At 45.5% G+C, this 21,731-nt stretch overlaps 1 non-coding gene across 1 annotated transcript in view; it reads right to left on the bottom strand.

Annotated features, from left to right (window-relative positions):
- Positions 1-17,526, bottom strand: part of LOC119396582 (uncharacterized) — a 32,952-nt gene extending 15,426 nt beyond the window's left edge. Inside the window, exon 1 of the transcript XR_007416634.1 lies at positions 17,399-17,526. This is a non-coding gene — a transcript (uncharacterized LOC119396582). The remainder of the gene's footprint in view (positions 1-17,398) is intronic.
- Positions 17,527-21,731: the final 4,205 nt, after the last annotated feature.

A 21,731-nucleotide genomic window follows, 5' to 3' on the forward strand; every position in this document is an offset into this window, starting at 1 on the left:
TGTTCTTCCAATGGTATGTTTGATCGGCGTAGGCCAGTAAAAAGGAGCAGCGTTTTTAGAGTTACAACACGAAGTCAGTTATATAACGCGAAGCAGCTTTTTAAGTTATAACATGAAGTAAATTATAACACGAAGCAGCAAATGGCAACATGTTTTCTACTTTAATCTGTGACAAAAAAAATTTAACGCAGTAAGGAAGAGGAGTTTAGAAAAAAAAAAGAACGAATTTAAACTGGCTCTAGAATGCGCCAGTTTCATTGCGCCCACACAAAGGCCGGTCGCACAGGTGAATCAAGCAACAAAAGGCCCATTTCAGCGCTGGGCATGTGTCCTGTATTGTCTTGGCGATCAATCTCAGCAATTGCGCGAGAAATTGCTGGGGCAGATTCGGCGGGGGTAAAAGAAGCTCGGTGTTTTATATTCGTTCTTACTAACGCGTTTTAAATCAATTTCCGGGGCCTGTATATCACGTGAGTTGACGTCAGTTGCGGAGCCTGTCGCGGTTATTGACAATTAGGGCTTACAATACAAGGTGACTCCGGCGCCCCGCTTTGAATGTGTACGCCTCCGGTCTTCCCCTGTGACTCACGTCACATGACGCGCTGGCCTGAAGCCTGAGCTGAGATCACCGGAACATTGTCTGGCGCATATTGGCTGGCGGCCGCTGCCAGTACTGTGCTGATTAAGTTAGCGTTGCAATTACGGGCTGTGTGCCGATAGGATCTTCCTGATAGTCGTCTTCCGTCCTGCGGGTGTTCTCTCTTCTATCGTCTCACAGTAACCTTCTCATTGGAGAATGATTACATTCGACTAACTCCTTTAAGCTGCTGGAATTCAGCTTCTTACAGAACAGCGAGATATAAAAAAGGACCGTTTAAAATGTTGAAACGTAGTTGACCGCCTTAATCCGTTATTTCCCTGATATCGCTAAGATTTTGCGGAACGTCAGATGTTATAAATAGGGATTATCACATGCGCTTTCTTTTTCGCGATGTGAAAGATATATTAAGGACTCTAAACGCATCAATAGATTTATAAGTACAGTTTTAAAAGACAGCACAAAACACAATAGAGTAAAAACGCAGTTCTCTATAAGAAATGATTGAATGAAAGATAAATCCGCCATTAGCGCTTTCAAAAGAAGTTTTGCCAGATCGCATAGAAATTCACATCAAGGCTATATTGCGGATGCGTGTTTCAAAAATCACTGACGTCAGAGAGACGTCATTTGTTTGCAGCTTTTAGATACGTCGTTTAAGAAGGTGTTGAGTTTTTTCTAAAAATAAGAACGTGGAGCAAGCTAAAGGAGCGGATAAAATCCAGCAGCCTATATAATGCAATGAAGTATAATAATATTTATTAGAAATTAAGAACTCCCTTTATCTCATTTCTTTCTTCAAGCATATTGAACCGGGAGATTTAGCATGGGTCCATAGAATGAATACGAAAAAGGCCGCCGCTCACTGAATAGGATTGATTACTCGTGGGCGTCTTTCACTAATGAAAACTGAATGCTCAGCTTTCTCCTGTTTTTGAGCGCCCGCTTTTAGGAATTTGAGTTCGCTGAGCTCCCTCCATCGCCAGGGTGCGCCTTTATGTTTTTTATTTATTTTTTTTTGTGCCTTTCGCGCGAAAGTTTTTTTGTTTTTTTTTTGTACCGGTGCCACGTGTGTAATTAACGCGTAAGGTGATATACCGATGTCCGGCTCATTTCAGCTGCTCTTGGTCCTAGTTTAGATGTTGGACGCGTGCACCGTGCTCGCTTAATTCCTATCTGCAGCGTCCATCTCTTCTTTACCGACATTGTCCTTCGCTGTTGTCTTCATGTGGTGCGTTGGTGCGTCAGCCTCTAGACTTTAGAACGTAGGCACGGTATTTAAAATGAAGTCTAGGTGAGTCAGAACGCACTTTCGCTAGCGACGCAGGCGGGGCGACCTACTTTTCCTCATGCAAGCGAACTGTACATTACCATGTTATTTTCTATATTTAATTGTTTCAGTTTGCCATATATGTTTTTTTTTGTTTACTTGATCATTTTTGTTTACGCACAAACCCTTTCTTTTTTTCCTTTTTACGCTGCTGAGCCTATAGAAATTGAGTAGCCGAGGTTATATAAACTGCAACATCTCCGCAGCAGGCCAGTCAGAACTGAAGACATATGGCTGACAGTTACGGTGCCGAGCTGCGCATATGAAATGCACTGTAGATTTATTTTTGAATGATTATGCTCAGATATAACGACCCGAAGGAAAACGGGAGCTTTTCTAAACGCGCCGTAGTGGACGTCTCGCATTTAGTTTCTGCGAGCTGGTGTTCCGTGCGCCTAAGGTCTAAGTGCGCGAGCATCTGTGTATTTTGCCTCCATCGAAATGGGGTCGCCGCGAATTGGTCACTTTGGTTTAGCAGGGTAAGTACTGTACACTACATTTTTTTGTCACTTTAAAGATTCGAAGGGAATCGCAGTTTGGCTTCATAAACTATGCTTAGGAAAGGGAAAGAGACAGCTACGTACAAATGGTATAGCGACAGAAAATAAAACAAACCGCGTCACTGCAACTCATGAGTCGTTTCCTGTACTACCGCGCATTGTTTTAGAAAAAGCAGACGATTCAGGTATCATTTGAAAAGAGGTCATGTATGTTATACACAATACCTTTTCGTTCCGGAAATTTAATTTCCTGGACACAGAGCGAGCTATTGTTTGTAGCTTTACCAGCGTTACTTCACCGTTATGCCATTACTAGAGAACGTTTTTCTGCGAACTGCACGTTTACGAATTAAAAAAAAATAACCATCTTCGCCCCTTAGCTGAGCTTTTTCCCCCACGCGTACAATGCTATGCGATGCTTTACGTATTGAATTTCCGAACAGTCAATCTTGCTTCTTTCTTTTCACTTCTTTTTGCTTTTTTTTTTGCCTTTCAGAACTTTGGTAACCTAGCGCCATTGTGCGAAAGTGTGCCACCGAGAATTTCGGAGCGTGCCGTCTCGCCGAAATGTCAGTACTTTCGTTAAATCTTGTTTTTGTAAAGTCTTACACAGTGTTGTTGAATACGCGCGCTCTGTGTAGTCGCCTGCGCATTGATATAAACTTTTCTGATGGAGCGAAATGGACGCTTCCGCTGCGTTCGGTTCCATTGTGAGTCCCGTTTTTCGCCGTTCGTGCTTAAACGTCAAATTTAAAATTCTGATTTGGCTTTCGTACAGCGCAAAATGTGCGGAGAAAGCTTTTCGATGCGACAGTGGCAGATAGGATAAGACTGTTATGTGCGAGAGGCCAGTACTCCGTGACTTTTATCACACGTGCCGTCCTTTATTCGTTAGCCTGCTCTATGCCTGGTTTGCTACCCTAAATCGGCGGGGGGCGAAGTGGGAAACACGAGAATCGAATAACATGTGGCGTGACACCAAATAACCTGACACGAAGTAGCCCAATCGTCACTGAAATGCCTAGCAGGAGTTTAGATGCTCTCTGTTCGATTTACGGTCAGGTCCACGGTCGCAGTAACCTTTCTTCTGTGAATGCATTGTCGTCCAGTCCGCTTTAAACCAGCACGACAGCTGTCTTTCGTGATCAAAAGGAGGACCGTAAATGAGGATGTGTACTGCACTTTAACGAGGTAATTCAGTGTAAAGCGACGGCACAATACCGTGACCTTTTCATTGCGCCTTCGAGCAAGCGGTGCCTTGCAAGCAGCTACTTGTTCGTTTGAACTCTCCCGTGCCTAAAGCGACACGCACGTAGTGGAGGCAGCCGAAATAATCTCGACTTCTATCCATAAACTCGAGGCATCGCTGCCATTCTATCATGCCATAGCTTCAACATTGCATTCGCCTTTTAGCATCATCATCAACCTGTTCTTTACTTATCTGACCCATATTACCCCTGAAACAAGTATCTATCTATCTATCTATCTATCTATCTATCTATCTATCTATCTATCTATCTATCTATCTATCTATCTATCTATCTATCTATCTATCTATCTATCTATCTATCTATCTATCTATCTATCTATCTATCTATCTATCTATCTATCTATCTATCTATCTATCTATCTATCTGTCTGTCTGTCTGTCTGTCTGTCTATCTATCTATCTATCTATCTATCTATCTATCTATCTATCTATCTATCTATCTATCTATCTATCTATCTATCTATCTATCTATCTATCTATCTATCTATCTATCTATCATCGACTGCCTCCTAACTTCCCTTGTTGCCGCACAACTTAGCTGCATCACACGTGGGAATCTGGGGGCCAGTTTTGCAAACGCCGCCTGTCTTCGCATTAGTTCTAGTTCGGACAGTGCCAAGGGCAACTTGTGATTTCGCAAGGGAGTGCAGTACACGTACAAGCGCAGGGGTGTTTTTGTTTTGTTTGCGTTTTTTTTTTTTTGACGGAGCGTCACCGGGAAGGTGGCCTGTTTAGTCTAGCGAGGTAATTAATTTTTGGAGAAAAAAAAGGGGGCAAGAAAACGCGTCGGTCGTCACAAACGTGTCGGCTGATCCAGTAGTTTCGCAGTTCTCAGCTCCATCGTGGTGGAATGTCAGCATCGTGTTTATACGTCGGGTTATTTCAGGAACGGGCGTCATCAGCGCTGTATAGTACATACGACCGCTATCGGTATGGCGCTACAGGTCACCCTTGTTGACACTGCCTGTACACACGGTGTGCGATTTGGGGACTGCTGATCGGCTGCTGTTTGCCTGCTGGCCATCGGTCAGTTTCTACGGAGGCTTTCTGTTTACATCGGCTTTCACCGTCATTGCGATGTTTCCCATCGGAAGCTGCGTGGACCTTGAGGCGGGCTTTGCGGCCGTTGGGTTTGATGGATGCGAAAACAAAGGATTGCTGATCAAACAAAACGAGCAAGTATTAAAGAAAAACATAACGATACGAGAGAGAAAGTGAGGTGAGATGATGGAACGTTCAGCCACGCTTGTAAAAGCACCCTGACAAAATACAGGAGGGAAAGAGAGAGACAGAGAGAGAGAGGTGAGGAAACTGAAAGGCAGGGAGATTAACCAGACGTGCGTCTTGTTTGCTACCCTATAAAGGGAAAAGTGGTTAAGTGATCAAAAGGAATAAAGGAGAGAACACAGAAGTGCCGCCACTCATCCAAAAGTGCGTACTGACACCATATTGAGTCAAAATGGATAAATCATTGAGACGAGCTATTAAAAGCGAAGCTCATAAGAAGGTCTGTATATATAGTGTATATACCGAGTGTCCCAACTATCTTTAGCCAAGGGTTAAAAAATGCAACATTACCGGCAGGCAGGTGAATCAGTTGCAAATTGCTGACAGTCACCTTGCGCAATACAATTTTTTTCGTAAATAATTAATTCGTTAATTAGGACTATTTAAATGAATTGCTAAATATTGACCTTAGGCAAGAAATGCGGCTTGCAAAGTTCGAGAGCGTCTTCAGAATCCCCCATTGCATTATTTGCGATAAAGAAAGTCTCACGTATACCATTTTTTTCCAAGCTGCAAAGAAAGCCCGCGAAATACAAAAAGAACTACGTGACTAGCGCATTCGCGCGCAGCGGACATGCTGCTAGCGAACGAAATCGGCTGCGGCCGCGACTCGCCAGCTTCATTGCAGCGGTAGGCCAATAAATAAACAAATATATATATATATATATATTCATCGATCCAGTGCATACAAGCTTCCAATTAAATAATGGCAATACATCCCCAATTGAATTGCCAGAAATCGGCATCCGCGTACACGATTTTGTAGTCGTTGGCTTTTCAAACTCACAAAAGAAACCTCCCTGCTATATAATTCACGATCCAATGTAAATGATAAAGCTTTACACACTGAAAAGGAAGAAATAGCCTTTGTAAAAAGGTTACGGACCTCTGAGAGATACCCCGACTGGTAATACTGGGAAAATAAAAACGGAAAGGAGGTGATGGTAGAGAAATGTACAAACAAGTTAAAACGAAGAAACGAATCATCTATAAAGAAATAATAACATCGCTATTACACACAAAAAAGCGAAGCAAAACTAATACTTTAAGGGTCGATAGTGGCTTACGAAGGAAGGGGGGGAAAACATGCTGGTCGTGTACGTTTGCGGAAACATCTCGCCACCAGAGCGCGCGTCGCACGCCGGTCACGTCTGGAAGCGAGCGGCACGTATCGATGACTCCGCCCCGGCTTCGCTCCTCTTTTCGATGCAAATGACGAGCATGTTCCCGTCTCAGATGTGTCCGACCTCCACCCCCCTCACGACTCTCCAATCAGAGTGTGCTCGCGTCAGCGAGTGACTCTTCTCTAGCAAGCTTCCGCCTTCGCTATCAGCGAACGCCACGCTTGGCCTGCCAACGCGAAAGCCGCCTGCCTGTACAAGCAGATCGTAAAGCCAACGGAGACGGAACAAATTGCAATAACGATTAAGCGCGAATCGTCTGCGTTTGAAGGCAGTCTTACATGCGTTGAAACAGACGGGGCAGAAGTACTTGCTGTTGGAATTGTTGGTTCATACTGTGTGCTGACCGTAAGACTATGGTCACTTAGCGCAAAGCAAAGAAAAAGAGAGGAGAGGAAACGAGCATAACTCAGAAGTACTTGCTGTTGGGCTAGTCGGTTCATACTGTGTACTGATCATACAACTATGGTTAACGCTCACCTTGCTCCTTTCCCTCATTTTTTTCGTTGTTTTGCGCTAAGGGACCATAGTTTTATGGTGAGTACACAGACGGGACATGCTTATGGGTTACTGCATGATGTTGAAAGTAAAAGCAATAAGTGGCGTAAGGTTGGGGAAAGGGAGAGTCTATTTACACCTCAACAGCTGGGGGTCACGTGACTCGAGTAGCAACGTCATGTATGACGTCACTGGCAGAGCGGCACGTGTCGACCCTGGCTCTGGCTGTAGTGACGCTGGAAAAGTAGTGGGAACCGCGAAGCGGCGCGGTCGTGGTTACGCTCAAAGCATCTCTCTCTCTCATTATCTCTCTTCCTCTCTTACACACACACACAAACACACACACACACACACAAACACAAACACACACACACACACACACACACACACACACACACACACACACACACACACACACACACACACACACACACACACACACACACACACACACACGCACGCACGCACGCACGCACGCGCGCGCGCGGGATTCAAAAGCGTTTTGCAATGTTCGCAACGAGTGTCTGCTTTTCGAAGCAGGCTAATTTAATCGCCCTGCGGTCGAAGCTATTCGTCCACCAAATAAAATTTTCGTGGTGATTGAATGAATAATTCTTTCCGACCATTCTAGGAATAGCCCGCGGCCAAAGCAGGAAGCGGGATGAGTGAAAGAAGCGCCAATAATTAAATATTCGTCTTCAGTATTTGCACCACTTAGATCGCAGTGCTCAGAATCTTGAATTTCGCTCAGTGTGCGTATTGCTTACGTTCAGAAAGGGGAAATCATTAGTAATATCGAAATCTGCTTTAGATCCACCCATCGCTCCGCACGAAATCGGGGCGTTTCAATCCGCTGGAACGCATTAAAAAATTATAAAAACTAATTAAAGGTTGGGAGGAAGGAGTAATGAGAATTTGATGAGCATTCAATGCTCGTGTCCTTTGAGCAGTCTGACATCTCCATCTGTCAAGTTTTGTTTCATAAGCCTTAGCGCAGTATGCGAAATTGAACGGTCGTAACACTGACTAAAAGTGCTTTGAAAAGAAAACGGATCAATACAGACACTGCATTATTGTGCTTCCCTAAGTGTACTTTATTTTATTTTCTCTTTTCGCCCTTTCATTCCTTTCCCCAGTGCAGGATAGCAAATCACCCGTTTGTAGCACGAAACCACAAGGAAATTAGCTCAATTGGTAGAGCTACCGCCCCAGGAAAGGCGTTGGTCCTGGGTTCGATCCCCGGACCAGGCCGAATTTTTTGGCAACTAAGAAGCTTTCTTTCCGAGTAATCTTTGTGGTTTCGTGCTACAAATGGGTGGTTGACAATTTCCCATTCTTAAGCCTCCCGCCACCTTGCGGGATTCCACAGAGCTTATTTGTAGGGTAGCAAATCGGGCGTGACTCTGGTTAACCTTCCTGCCCTTTCCTTCTCTTTCTCTCTCTCTCTCTCTATCATTCTCTGTAAGTCCATTTTACGGCGTCACTACCGCCCGCTAACAAACGCTTGGTGCAAGTCTTCCGAAAAGTACACGCAGAGTTACGCTCGAACGTACTTACTTATATCGGACCTTCGCGACGGCTGTCCATCAAGTTCTCATCGACCTCTTCCGGAACATTATACAGGTACATTGAATGTCGACGACCCCCTGCTTTGAAAGCGGGAACCTAGGGATTCCCACCCACTCACGAAGCCAAACGATCGTTCGCGTGTCTCGTTTTGTATCGGTGACACACGTCTACGATTTCGTTTCCTCTTTTATTATTATTATTTTTTTTTTGTATGCGGGCGAGTTGTCGAGAAAGCCAAGTTGGAGAGAGATATAAAGACAAAACGGTGTGTCAATGTCTCTGCCGCCTATATAATACTGTCCGTTTGCTCCGCTCGATGCATCGCGACTCCCTTATCGCGACACTGATGTTCGATCGCCTGGAAAGAACATGTCTGGGCGTTTGTCGAAGCCCAACGAGCGCTCGCGTAGGGGGGACCGGGGCTGCGGTGTCGTCGATGGCGTGATCGGCGCGGTCACGGTGAAACACGAAAAGGCACCGACGTCTCGCGAGCATTGTCCTTTACGGAGGCGATGACCCGGGTTCGTGGGCATACGTAAAAAAAAAAAAAGAAAACTTTTTTTTTTCGGACCGTAGCAACGACTTTTTGATGTACAGGCGCCAGACGGTTGACAATGCATACGAACGACTCTTCGATTCTGTGCGCTTCTCCGTGACGTCCCTTTCGTTCCGTACGAAAAAAAAAACATAAAGGCAATCTTGTTATTACGGGTTGTGTTTTTAAGCAGTGACGAAGCTAGGTATGCGTCACACAGCCCCTTATGCATCCGCTTAAGACGACTCGAAGGCGACAGCCGTCTTGTTCTCTTGCTGCCTCTCATCCGATAGTATTCAACCCCTCCCCCTCGAAAGCCTTCTCCACCTAACGTGGTTTTGCACTACCGTCAGAATGGTGGCGTCGTAGCTCTGTACACTTCACATGGTTTTACAGCACTGCCTGCGAGGTCGTCCAACGTTTATTCGATAATGTGCGATGACTTCATAGTGACGTCACAAATTTTGGCAACCTGTGACGCCATGATGACTTCATATGTCGTAATTACATTATGGTGATTTTTGTATCTAATCGTGTTAACGCCAATGCCGCCGATGGTCATTTTTCGTGTTTGACGAGGCACGTAAGGATTTCGCCTTAAAAAAGAATGTCGTTCCACCTGTCTGTACGACGAATATCAAGCGACGGCGACTAGAACAGGAGCTCCGTCACCTGGATACAGTGTGAACCATCTCACTTGCAATAGTATAGGGGCCCGTGGATATCACGAGTCCATCAAAAAGCAATGAAGGCCACTCAACGCTTATTTGAAGGCACTTGAATTTGTGATAAGTATTGGCAGGGCACGAGCGTGTATTGTGTCCCCAGAAGTCCTGAAGTTTTGTTATAACGAGAACTTTTGAACGTCAACTCGACGAACGTAAGACTTCGAGTTTTCTTGTTCATAATAACCGAGCGAAAATGGGTAGCTGTCGTCAGAAAATTGTAACAAATGCGCCGTTTATTCTTATTTCAATAAGGAAATCCAAAAGCCATCATTTGTAGTTTCCTATTACAAACGAGTGCATGACATTTTTTTTCTCTCTCTCTGGAGGACCTCTCTCCATAATGCGGGCTTGCTCGGAATTAATCTGCCTGACGTACACTTATGTATAACATAGCCTGTCTGGACTCCCGGCTCTTCCCTAGGGAGAGGCTTTCTTAAGCACAGGAAGACGTGCTGACCACGGCCAAAGTGATATATGGTTGATAAACTTCCTAAGTGAAACACGCTTAGATGCCTGCATAACGTGTGCGATCGGGACCCGTATTCGCATAAACGTCTTACGCTAGAAACGTCCGTAAGAGAATACTTAAGCCAATATCGGCGCTGGACATACCATTTACGAAGCTAGCCGATCAATAGCAAAAAAGCATTAACGAGGGAAAGTTTTGTTAGGCCCCTGAATGGCTGCCGCGCATTGAACAACGTAGTACATGCAATGACTAATTCTTCGGTAGCATAGTCACCTTCCATACATCTATCACTATCCCTAACCTTCTCTTTTTTCAACGACGATGTTGAAGCAGGCGCAGTTATCCCGGTGTACACAGCCGGCAGTTGTTCCGCCTGATCATATCGGTCGTTCATGGCAAAGATGTCTTACCTATCGTTCATAAGCCACGTGTCTCTCCGAAAAGCATTCAGTTTCATTTCCCATCAGTTCCAGGTTCCCATATCCGTGTCATAAATGTAGTAGGCATGAACGTCGGCGGAGGGGGCGGGAGGGAAGTAGTGCAAAAGGGGCACCTCCCCCCCCCCCCATGCCACACCATCGCCACCCCCCTCCTCGCCGCGATCAACAAAGGTTTGCCCCAAGCCCCTCCTCCCCTAGACAAAATCATGGCGACGGCCATGGTAATAGGCAATAGAGACACGTTCCCTGCACCGAGCTTTTCTCTTTTCTTTTTGATATTTTCCCTTCCTCTTTACGTCATCCGATCTGCCCAGCCGTTATGATTTATAAGCGTCGCTTGCATATTGCGAGACCGACTTATTAGCAGTCATAATACGGTGCTGCAAAGTTGAAACGGGCAGAACGTGAAACAAACACGGATGATTAAGCGCTCCTGTTAACTGACTATGTAGTCAGTTAACAGGAGCGCTTAATCATCCGTGCTTGTTTCAGTTTGAGAATACACAAGAGGAGTGAAAATCGTGAGCAGCAGTCCTATTACAACTAGTCTCATTACGAACATTAAACTGAGCAATGGGAGAAGTTAGGCGCATGAATGGTCTCATTATTGTAAAGGAAAAGTGGATGAAACAGTAAAAAATAGCGACATCATTTTTTCTTTCAATTCATCAACTGAAACTTTCTCTGTCTGTTCATACGTTTAGATTCCGCGCAGTCACATTTTATCCTGAAGGCAAAATGAGTAACGATGATCTCGTTATGTATTTAGAATTGTCTAATGTTGTGATCGTGTGTATTATGTTATGTGTAATTACTCATTTTGTGTGTTTTACAGTGTATGTCAAGCCATACAGAACAGCTGACTTTCTACGTGTACATGTGAACTCATTTTACTCACCTGAACTCGTGCTCGAATATTTCTGACTCATGTGCTGTTGGATTGTACTCTGTTTGCACGTCTTATGTATTACTGTATGGCATATTTTGTGCCTTTTTTATTTATTTTTTTTTGGCATAGTATATTCTGTCTCCTAATTGTGAAGAAGTAGCCGGTGCCGCCATAAAGGCTCCAACCTCCCCCATTCATCATGTCCAAGAAAAAATGTGCCCTGGCAACAAAAGTCCACTTTTTGCCCAGGAATGGCATGAAGTAGTAAAAAGAGAAAACAACAAAATAAAAAGGACAGTCCTACCTCGAATGATGAAATTTGATTTCGTATAAAAATGTTGCGACGTCGAAATGCACACGCCCTGTAGTGACGAGGCGAAGTGATGCGAAGTTCCACACTTTTATTAAGACACGCCTACCGGTTCATGGTTAATTATTTCAATATTTCAATGTTTTATGACCGAGATGTTGCAGAGGTGTGTAGTTAAGTCCTTAATATTTTAGTTCTCATGGACCACAGGCAACATTCTTGAAAAAAAAAAAAAGTTCAGCGGCAGCATAACTAATTTGCTTGGAACTGTCAATATAACTTAATGCCCTATTTTGATTGAAATGAGTTTTGTTGAAATTCGTTCTGTTTTATACTAAGCACGTTGTCACATCTCCACGCGTACAGTCACGAGCGATAGTTTGCAGACCAAGGGTGGCGCGTTTTGTGTGTATGTGCGTGTGTGTGTGTTCTTTCTTTCATTTTTACTTTGCAGTTCGGGTATACCGACTGAAATAAACAAGCGGGCGCTGTTCAACTTGTGCAATTCATTCGTCCGCTTACGTGTTGCGAAATTACGCCAGCAGAATATATACTTTTTTTTTATTTTGCTAGTGTTGGGCTAACTGGAGACGTTGCAATCAGCTCCATGCCTAGACAGCTAGTTTTACATGGACTAGAAGAAAGACAAAAATTAAGTTTCCTTTAAATAAAATTCGGCAGATCCCACGTACCGTGGGAATCAGTGTTATGCGAAGCATGCGCGGGATGGTGACTGTGGCGTAATTTTTCATATTGAGCGAAACGTTACGGAATGACGCTAGAGAAATGTGGACGTGGTATACACACACTCATATGCTGAAGAGTCGCATATGTATTATATAACGAGTTGTTTACAGTTGCGTAACGATGACAAGAGCAACATTGGTGTTACCACCACCAGACGTCGTAAGCTGATACATAGTGCGTATATTCTTCAATACTGCATAACGCGAATACAAAGAGCACAAAGAAGAAACACAAATGCACAGGACAGGCGTTACTCGCAACGAAGCTTCATTCAGGAAATTTCCCCTGGATATACACACAGCCGAGTGGCACGCGCAGGCGCACTGCACGTACGTTACAGTCACCGTTGCACTTATTACAGTTGCGTTACAGTTGTTATTCTTATACTTGTCCGTTATGACGGAGAACGCACGCAGGTTTCACGAACCCTTGTGTATGTGTAGAAGGGGTTCTTGACAGTTCTTGAACAAGGTCATCATCACCGTGATCAGTGAGCACCAGCACCTGGACCGGACTTGTTAATCGGATTAGTTCGTGATCGCAGCTACGAGGAGTCTAAGTTTAGTGAAGTACAAGGTATAGCACAGCTGATGGAAATCCTGGATGCCTCTTACGATAAAATGATCTATGACGCCTCCTGTCCTGGACGTGGCAGCGAGGTCTTTTGATGCCCTGTCACATTCAAGCCGTATTTCACGCAGTATAAAGACCAAGCGTTCTTGGGTTTTCATAAATCAATGTTGAAGTTACCCGTAATGATGAGACGCCTGGTTCTCTCGGCAGATTTATTGTAGGAAGCCTTGACCCCGGTTTTCGCGTAATCGGCATGGTCCATGTTTCGGACGACGTGATGAGTGCATGGTAGTTGAGCGTCTTCCAGGGGTGTTCTGTCTTCAGCTTCCTCACTTTCCTTGCGTCCGCCGCGGTGGCGTAGCAGTTACGGTGCTCGGCTGGTGACCCGAAGTACGCGGGTTCGATCCCGGCCGCGGCGGTCGCAATTCGATGGAGGCAAAATGCTAGATGCTCGTGTACTGTGCGATCTCGGTGCACGTTAAAGAATACCAGATGGTTAAAATTCCGGAGCCCTTCGCTACGGCGCCTCTCATCATCATATCGTGGTTCTGGGACATAAAACGCCAACAATTATTATTATTTTCACTTTCCTTGCGTGTCAATGTGTGTGTTCGCGGTTACTGTGTTGGTTGAGGCTTCGTATCACTAGTGGCACATTCCCGTGTAACATGAACTCTGGTATGCGGGTATGTGCCACACGTGACTGAGAGAAAGGGTTTCATGACGTACGCGACAGGTATTTTGCGTTATTCATGTCATGACCAGAGAATCGTGTTCGTCATACACTGATCCCCTGCTATGCCAAGTTTGGTGTATTACAAGTTGGAGACGACCAGGAGAGCACCCAGACGTAGGCGGCTAGATAGATAGATAGATAGATAGATAGATAGATAGATAGATAGATAGATAGATAGATAGATAGATAGATAGATAGATAGATAGATAGATAGATAGATAGATAGATAGATAGATAGATAGATAGATAGATAGATAGATAGATAGATAGATAGATAGATAGATAGAAACGCCCAAAGTGTCTGAGGTTCGCTAAGAAATGCTTCGCATTTAATAAGAGCACTTTAAAATGAGCTATAGCTAGCACATTCATAAGTAAGGAGAAGTACGAAGCAGCAATAAGGAAAGTGGCTGACTTCATATCAAGCACATGTCCGTGCTCATAAAGCAAAAGTCATGTCCAAACTTTCGCTCACGATTGTATCTTAACACAGACGGCTCAAGCCAAGGCTATCTCGCTTGCTTGTTCTTCGCTATGAACAGCCTGAATTTGAGGTCCAAGTAGAAATCAAAAGTCACACGGTCGTTTATGAATTCGGCTAAGACGACAAAGAAGGGAAAGCCACCTTCTTCTTTTTCATCTGAGTCTATTGCATTCAGTCTCCGTGATCGGCCTGCCTTTGACTAAGTAAAGATGTCGGGCGATGACGTCATAAAGACGTCATGATGACGTCACTGGGTGCCGTATTGGTGGCGTCATGTTACATTGAAACAATGTGACTTTTGGTACGCTGACTGCACACAGACATGCACTAGAGTATCACGTGACTTTTGACCCACATTTATTACTTGTTTTCTTTCTTTTTTTTTTCAATCACTCGTGTGGACGCCGACGAGGTCTCGCGATTTATCTGCAGGTCTCGCCATATCTCGAAAACTTCTTGTCTCTTGACAGATATAAGGCTTTCGCCTTCATAATTGAAGCAGCACGCCTATCTCCATCTGAAATACGCAAGAGGCCCTCCACCCGGCTGTTCAGAATATACGTCGGACGCCTTATCAGGCGCGCACCAGCCGGCCAGCAGTCCTCGTTGTGGAAAGCGTGCGAACATAATTGGCTCTAACGAAGGTGCGGAATCCCGCGCTTTGCGGCTGCATATTTGTACTGGACTGGCTCCCCACTAGAGCACCTCCGTTCTTATGCGGCGCTAACATATTGCGTTCTGCGCGCATGGGTGAAGACATCTGGCGTTGCTCGGGCCATGTGCTGGAGCGTGTCGGCCATTCGGTGCGGCTGCAGCAGCTGCAACTGACGCTGAGTCCCCACAGAAAGAAATAAATTTCCACGAACGGTATTTAAAAACCTACCATGGTGGTCTGCTTAGATGGGGAATTTTCGCAAAACCTTTCCTTTTGCTGCTGTATCTATAGACGTTCCACAGCTTTCTTTGAATACTTTTTTTCAAGTGAAATGGAATAAGATAGAGAGTTGTAGAAAGTTAGAAACATTTAAGCCTATATCTATTCTGTTTGGCTTATATGTAAGAAAATAGTAAGGATAACGAGTAATATTCTTGCTTAAAAAAAAAACATAAGGAGAAGGTCGCTTTAGAATGTGAGAGAGTGCACGTAGAAGAGATAAAGAAACGCACCTTCGACGCTCCCTTTGATGGAGCTTTGGTTTTCACACATGACTGATCGTACTAACTAGACGGCAGCCCATTGTGAAAGTAGTTTTTGTTTGAACCAGACATTCGGGAGATTTGTTAGAAAAAAAAAGCTGTCTAACGTTGAAATCATCGAATGCAAGACTATTTTTTGATTTGTTTTTATGTTATATAATAACCAAATGAAAATGGGCAGCCATCGCCAGAAAAATAGCAAGCGCTCCACTTATTTTTACTTTAGTAAAGGAAAGAGAGAGGCCGGATGGTTGCCTGGCATGTTGGCGTGTCGGCGCGCATACAAACATTCTACTCCATATGGGTGTAATGAAGAATGAAGGGACGTACAAAACGCGCTACATATGCAGAACGTGCCGGAAACAAAAAAGAACACAGTCCAACATTCAACAAACGAAAGTGTTTCAGTAAAACCAACGGGACGATTACATATACACATGTTGAACTCGCCCACCAGTCTATAAGTACAGGAGCATTATTGGACCTCACCCATCTATTGCAACATGCCACCAGTAATTGGACGCTGGACTTCTTTTTTTTTTCAACAACAAAGCTATCGAGCTATTTTTGAGAGAAGACGAGCTTCAGCGGATGTCGGATTGAGGTATTTCACTTCACTAATGGACCTACACTTACCGATTCGCATCAATAGCCTCTCTAAATAAAAAAAAACTGAATAACGCACATGCAGCATTAACAAATCAATTAGGTTTCGTTGCCGAACGTTTGTTACTTTTCTTGTGTGTGTGTGTGCTGTGTGTTGTATGTTTCTGTCTGGTATGCATGTTCTTTGCTGCGGTCTTAAGAAATCCCTTTTCTTGCCTTGCTGTCTCACTAGAACAATCATTCTCAGAGGGACGTTTGAAATTGGACGAGCCCGCTGTATTTTGTTATTTTGTCTGAGAACATATCTGCTTTTACAGACTCAACATGAAAGTGTAAGGAGATTGATGCGAATCGCCGCAAATGTAACCCACCGCTCCTATTAACACTGGAAAATGGGTAATGCAGACTTCATGCCATTTCTTTCCTCGTTCCATGGATGCTTTTCAGTACATGTGCTGTTCTCAACCTGAGCTAAGTTTGTGCGCGTAGCGTAGTAAGAAATACAGCAGACACCATCTTGAAAGTTTGGTTAAACAATCTTTTTCACTTAGAACAAAGGACAGTCTGAGAGACCGTAAGGGCATTTATAATTGTTCGGTTTAATTGTCCCAAAACCACGATATGATTATGAGGGACGCCGTAGTGGAGGACTCGGGAAGTTTTTCCATCTGGGGTTCTTTAACGCGCACCTAAATCTAATTACACGGGCCTCTAGCATTTTGCCTCCATCGAAATGCGGCCGTAGCGACCGCGATTTAATTTAATCACTTCGTTTACATGCGCTGCAGGGCCCGTATTCCCGAAATGTTTTTAGGCTATTACTGTTTAAGGTCAGGCGCAAGACCCTCCGGATGCTGAAAATATTATTAGCGCGCGCGACTCGCCAGTGACGAAACGAGACGTTCCAAAGAAAAAACTCGGAGAAGTAGAGCCCACGTTCACACATGGAAAGTTGAGTCACTTCGCAAGCATAAACTGTGTTCTGCTGACGTATTTTCATCTAGCCACATATGCACTGAACTGAATGAATAGACAGCTACCGGCAGTAAACCTCCCGCCTATCAGTCAACGCCATGCGTTGATGTGTCATTCATAATTAACTGCCTTCCGTCGCCGGCACGAGGACGCGGTGGGCGTGGCACCGTAAAAGTATAGATCAAACGCCAATTACAATCCTGTTTCACGGAACAGATCCGAACGAGCATCTAATCACGGGTGACGTCACCGCGAGCGCGACTGTCCGATTCGAGGAACCGTTTCAAGCTGTCGCGCGCACGGATCGTTCGGAGTTCGGGGTCGCGCTTTAGCGGTGAGCGTGCGCGCGCGCTGAAGTCCCGATTAGCTTTGCCTTACCTGCTTCTGACAAGTTTTTCCCGCGTGTTGGCGGAGCGCGTTTTTAACGCGGCCAGCTGCGCAGTTTAATGAAGGTCTAGTGCACGAGTGTTACTCACCGACAACTTGCAGGTAGCAGGCAGGAACGACGAGGTGTCTGAGAGCAGCGCTTCCCTGCCGAGCGGCCCAGGCAGACATCTTGAACGCTCTGTCGGGCGGCGCCACTCGGTCGCACATGTTGAGCCATCTGGCGGAGGGAAAGGGAAACTCCCTTCCCGCCCACGGCCTTTCCTCCTCTCCACTGTCCCTCTCTTACTGCGGGCCACGCCACGCGCTCCCGCAACCGACCTCACAGCCTCCTCTCCTTTTCCCCCTACCCTCTCTTCCCCTACTCCTCCCCCTCTTCCGGGGGCACAATGGCAAGTTTTCTTTTGTTCTCCCCTTTCCCGTTCACTCCCTGTCTGCTGCCTTCCCACTTTGGGAGCATTTGAGATCTGCGGGGATCGAGGGCAACATTTGAGAGGGGAAGGCGCTCCGATTTGCATCGGCCCCATGTCGGCCTGTGAAAATAAACATCTAGGTTATAACGCATGAAAAAAGGCCTTCCGCCGGGTGTGGGTGGGAAAACCCTCATCAAACGGCTGTGAACGGTAGCGAGAGCAATGTTGCCCGGATTTGGGGGCAGATATCGGTCGCTGCGCACCGACAGCTATCGGTCAAAGTTCACTGGGTGCGAGGAAGTCGTTACTTCGGGATCTCGCCTCGTGCCTTGCTGCTTTTGCTGCTACGTTCTTTATGTTGCTTTTGTTTACGATGAGAAGTACGTTTATTTACTTTTCTGCTCGGATTCCAGGCGAAGACGTTAAAAGTCCGCAAACCTTGGGGTTTGTTTATTTATTGTTTTAGCTCTCTTTCGGTATACACAGTAAAGTCGGGAGCAGAGGAGAGAGATCGCGATAGAGTGAAGAATACTATGAAGGAAACCTTTTATGCGATTGCCACTTCCACGGAACAGAACTGTGGGCAGTGGTAGCAAGGTAATATGCGAGAATTTCCGTTATCTTTTATCGTTCTTATTACCACGTTAAATGTTCAAGTGATGGACATCAGTATCAGAATGCTTTATGAGAGCGGTTGCCCTAACGTTGCTCTAAAGATGCTGGGAGGTTAACCAGGTTGAACCCGGTTTGCTACCCTACGTCATGGAAAGGGAAGGGAAGAAAAAGAATACAGAAAGCAAGGAGGAAAGAGAGATGAAGTGATACGCACACGCACTTATCAGCGTTCGCCGCCCATACGCGACAGTCACAACCGAGAAATATTTGAGTCCGGTTCCTCTGCGGTTGTCTTAAAGTAGACTGGAAGCCAAGATGTTAAAGAAGGCTTGCAAGGCTTGGCTCCAAGGAATCCAGAACTTGCAGTGCCCATCGAGCTGATGTCATTCTGTTGAGGAGAGTACGCATCGTGCTTACGAGATATCTCAACACAGCGAGGACTTGTAGGTCTTCGTCGCGGAAATCATCCGTGGACGATGACATATATTGCGATACATTCTGCACCGGCGGTCTATGAGCGCGTAATGGTGGTAATGAGGTCCCACAACATCCGCCGCTGCTTTCAACGCATCTGCGTCTTTTCCGTTCTGCCGACTGCGATGCACATTGGGTAATGATGATGGCGGCAGTGGTGATAGCTGTCGCTTAAGAGAAGCGTAGCGGTCTGTCGGAGTAGGCTTTAATGGTAGAGATTCTCTTGACGCATAATGATTGTCTATTGTAATACCTCGTGCGGAAAGCTCTCTTATTTATTTAAGAGCTGTTCGTTTTTATGCGACGAGGTTTTTCGCTATGGTCCTACGACTAAGAAATGTATGGGTTAAGAAATTATGTAATATATTGCGTATGTTGACGATCAACCCTCTAAGAATCACTCGATAGTTGCTGTAATAAAAAAAAACGATAACATTAATTCGGACGCTTCTGCACAGCATGAGAGAGGTAAGGTTTCGTTAACGAATGCGTTGAGATGCGCGAGAAGGAAAAAAAAATGGTTAATGTAACAAAGTTAAAGGTACATGAGTCAAGTACCGTTCACAAGAGGTAACCGCTGTTTCTACATGTGGCGTTCTTTGATTATTGTATACACACATAATGCATGTTCTTTTGATTATGTTTATACCTACATGGTATGTGAGCTACCACTGCATGATGTTGCACTGTAACAGACTGGGAAGACTAGTCAAGTTCTATAGCGCTTTTTATTATCATGCCCTCCGCTCTTTAAAGGAGTAAATGAAGAGATCAACAGCCATTCTCTGTGGGTTCGGGCACGACCAGGGTCCAAGCACTTTCTGCACAGACAAGGCATAGCTATCTGAAGTGATTAGACTGTGGCACTCGTTTTGTGCTTCATGCTATACGTATCACGAGGCTTTTCTGTCAATCTCTCTCTTTTCTTCTGCCTCTCTTTTTGTTCCTTTATCTCTTCCCCCAGTGCAGGGTAGCAAACCTGACGTGCGTCTGGTTAACGTGCCTGCCTTGCCTAGCTTTTCTCTCTCTCTCTCTCCATCGGTCTAGGTATACGAACACGCAGACTACTTGAGCTAGCTCCCTATACATCAATCGCGGTATCCGCACCACTACCGCTCTGCAGACCGTTCCAAAGGAACATCACGTGTTTTCTCTGTTGCAATTCTCTCTGGCAGACAGCAGATGATGGCTCTGGTTCAGCGAAACGTGAGCATGTGGAAAATCATTACTATTATCAGCGCTCTCTTTTCTACTCTGTCCTTTTTTATTGCGATAGCAATTATATGGACAGTCTCGGCTGATTTTTGCCGTCGGTGGCCGCCGTCATTCACCGTATATATATATATATATATATATATATATATATATATATATATATATAGAAAAGCCACAAAGAAAAATAATTCAGAAATTCTTCCCGACGCGCGGAATCGAACGGGCGACCTCTCGCTTTGCAGACCACCGCGTTAGACGTTAGGCCACGACAGCACAGTCTTTCAGCCTGCTAACGGCGAGCTATTTATATACACCATGTAATTCAGGATGCTTTCTTAGTGGCCACATAGATGGCGCGACGTGCGCGCGCGCTTTAAAGATCGTCGCCCCGCCCCTGCGAACGCCGTTGCTGTTCGCTCTACAGGGCGTCGTCGCTTTCGTGCGCTTATCTCAAGGAAAGAAGGGGCGGCCGGTGGGGGGCTTCGCTTCGCTCGCTGCAGCGGCCGCGTTTGCGAAAGGAGCGCGCTGTTCAAACAGAAATAAGTAACAACTGTCACAATTAGTTCGCGCTCGTCTTGTTTATATACACCTCTTACATCAGTATCCTTTCTGAGTTACCACGTAGATGGCGCGATGTCCGCGCGTGGCGCGCTTTAAAGATCGTGACCCCGTTCCTGCGAACGTGGTCGCCTTCGTGCGCTTATCTTGAGGAAAGAAGGGGGCGGCTGGCGGGGGAGCGGGGGGTTGTATGTCTTGTGCTCTCCCGGTGATGTCTGCGCTGAAGTGACAGAGCGTACGAAGGTCGCTTCGACGCTGCAGCGGCCGCTTTTGCGAAAGAGGCGCGCTGTTCAAACGGAAATAAGTAACGACTGGTACAGTTCGTTCGCGCTCGTCCTGTGTGTACCTGTTCGTTCGTTTCGTGCGTCCTGCTTTATGTTTGAGCAGTACGCTTCCAGTGTCGAGCTGTGACGCATGATAGTTCGCGCCCGTCCTGTGTGCGTTCTTTTCGTGCGTTCTTTGGGCTCGAGCGACGCGCTGGCAATTTCGAGCTGCTTTCCGTTCTTCGCGTTACATTCCAATTTATTGCTATCGCATTCATTGCTTCCCCGTTGCGGCGAAACTGTGACTTTGTTTAATGTTCGCGTGGTGCGATATACGCCGTCATTCCCATTATTCTTAATGTACCGTGCGTCGTACGCGAAACGGTATTACGTGTTCTACACATGACGCCGGAGATCGTGCACGTCAGTATCGTGCTGTATAAAATTGGCTGCTTAGAACGTACGGAGTTACAGTCCGATGCGGATGACCCCTTTGCGGTTCCCAACTGCGAAACTGAAGCACTACGCGAAGCGTTAATTTCATCGCACGCGTTATGGCGCCAAGTGTCTCGCCGTTGAGAGGTTCCCGCGATTAGATGGATCGATGAACGACATCGAGTGTGCGATAGCAGTTCCGGGAATTTGGCCCCAAAAGCGCTTACGGTCCGGTGCCTCATTATTCGACCATGCCAATGAAAAAGCGTGGCCTCATGAGTTTTGCTTCGGCGTACATAATGTCTGCTTCTGCATTTTCAGGTAAGCGAAGCACGAGGAAATACTTTGAAAGAAACATTTGTTTTTTGTATTAATTCCAATGGCCGGCGAATGATACGGGGAAGCTTTTCTTTTTTCCCTACGAACGTAAGCGAACGTTGTACTCTTACCCA

Source organism: Rhipicephalus sanguineus, chromosome 6, assembly GCF_013339695.2.
Source record: "Rhipicephalus sanguineus isolate Rsan-2018 chromosome 6, BIME_Rsan_1.4, whole genome shotgun sequence".
In the NCBI taxonomy this organism is placed as follows: domain Eukaryota; kingdom Metazoa; phylum Arthropoda; class Arachnida; order Ixodida; family Ixodidae; genus Rhipicephalus; species Rhipicephalus sanguineus.